A 1,805-nucleotide genomic window follows, 5' to 3' on the forward strand; every position below is an offset into this window, starting at 1 on the left:
TCATACTTCTCTAAGGGTGAAGCTGCTGGAATTGACCCTGTAACGTGCACTGGCCATGGCACTAGTAGGAGGCGTAGCTGCAAATCTGCCTCGGACTCTCTCTTCTTCATCTCACAAAGCTTCTTCATACAAAGATGGAAAGGAACTGGGGACAGTATCATGAATCTTGGCCAAAAACTCAAGGGCTCTCATCTTACCGGTTTCTGCATGGGCTCTGGGACCCCACAGAAATTCATACCACACAGGATTGCTGTTGAATACCTGCTGGCGCTCCAGGTATCTTTCCTTTATGAAATCTTGGGTGATAAGCTTCTTGGGCTCCCCAGAGAAATAGTGGTTCTTTCTGGCATCTATCCCCATTACCTTAAGCACCTGCAAGATATCTTCCTCAGAGGCACAGTTGCCCTTCATAAAGATCACACACAGGATAGTCATCAGGAGGCCAGTCTTGGGCATGATCTCTTCACCACTCAGCCTTGCATCACAGGAGCGATTCAATTTGTTGATAAGAGCATAGTAGTGCCTGGTTGGATCGACTTCCTTCACAACAATGCCAAAGGCCGGCACCATGAGCTCAAAGGCCTTCTTGAGGATCTCATGGAAGTGCACCTTCTCCTTTTTGATGACATACTTTAGCATGTCATGCTTTGTTATGGGCTCCTTCATGTTGTACTTGTGCAGCAGGAACTGCACCAACAACATTGCCTTCTGGTCTAGAGGGGTTGTGCTCAAAAGATCAGTGGTTGGTGGTGCCTGGGAGGTGCTTGTTTTTTCCTCATCTTGGCTCTTGGCACCTTCATCAAATTTTGTGCATGAAACACTTGCAGAAGTACTGGTAGTGGATGGGGCTCTCTGAGGGCCCGGAGATTTGCTACTTGGCCCAGTACCAGGGGAGCTCTGGTGATTAACACCATAAAGAGGAGGGGAGGAAGTGGAGGGCCTTTCTTGCTCCGAATCATGTCTCTCCTCTGAACAGCCTAGGCTGGCTTCCTCAGACTACAGGTCTCATCTTCCTGAGACCCTTGAGGTGGAAGTCAGAGGGTATCTCATGCTGATAGCTCTGCTCTGGGCCTCCCAGGAGTGAAAGTAGGGCTGGGGCTCAGCACAAGCTGGGCTCCTTGCCTCTGGGGTAGGTGGTCCTGTCAGATTTCCACCTTGGGTGTTGGGGGAGGGGAGGAGTAGGGAGTTCGCCTGGCTTTTTCATTAAAGGCTTTATGGGAAATACCAACTCCGTGAAAGCTCTGGGTCATTTCCATACTGAAAACCTTGAGAATGGGTTAAAGTCTCAGGCTAGATACATATGGGGAAGCTGCATCCACAAAACAGCATTCCAGTTTTGGGTAGTTATTAAGCACAGCTTCTAGAATCATGCTGTTTCAGCCAACCCAAACTTTTGTGCTGTCATGATATTACCATATGGTACTGGCACACAGGGTCTGAGGTGCCATCTCAGATTGCACTATTCAGTGAAGCAATATAAATTCATTGTCTCAAGGCACACTGGGAAGAAGCAAGGGCCACACTTCAAAATATTTCGTCCAAATAATTCTGTCATCTGCTTCTATTTCTGGCTACGGACCCTGTTTCCACTTGAGGGTATGCCCCCACTTGTTTCCCACATATAAGTAATGGTTCAACCCAATCTTATTGTCCCTCAGGAATGTCTCATTTTTGCTTCTTTGCTGCTGTTGATACTGTTCTCTCATTCTTTCTATAGTTTCTCCAGGGTCGATTTTGGAAAATATTAGCCAAATTCTGGTTGCCATCTTGAATGCTACATGTAAGGTAGTGTATTGGTCTGCTCA

General features: G+C 47.3%; 1 pseudogene; it reads right to left on the reverse strand.

The window, feature by feature from the left end:
- On the reverse strand, positions 1-1,250 carry LOC104664218 (annotated as a pseudogene).
- Positions 1,251-1,805: the final 555 nt, after the last annotated feature.

The sequence above is a fragment of the Rhinopithecus roxellana genome, chromosome 7 (genome assembly GCF_007565055.1).
Source record: "Rhinopithecus roxellana isolate Shanxi Qingling chromosome 7, ASM756505v1, whole genome shotgun sequence".
Lineage (NCBI taxonomy): Eukaryota > Metazoa > Chordata > Mammalia > Primates > Cercopithecidae > Rhinopithecus > Rhinopithecus roxellana.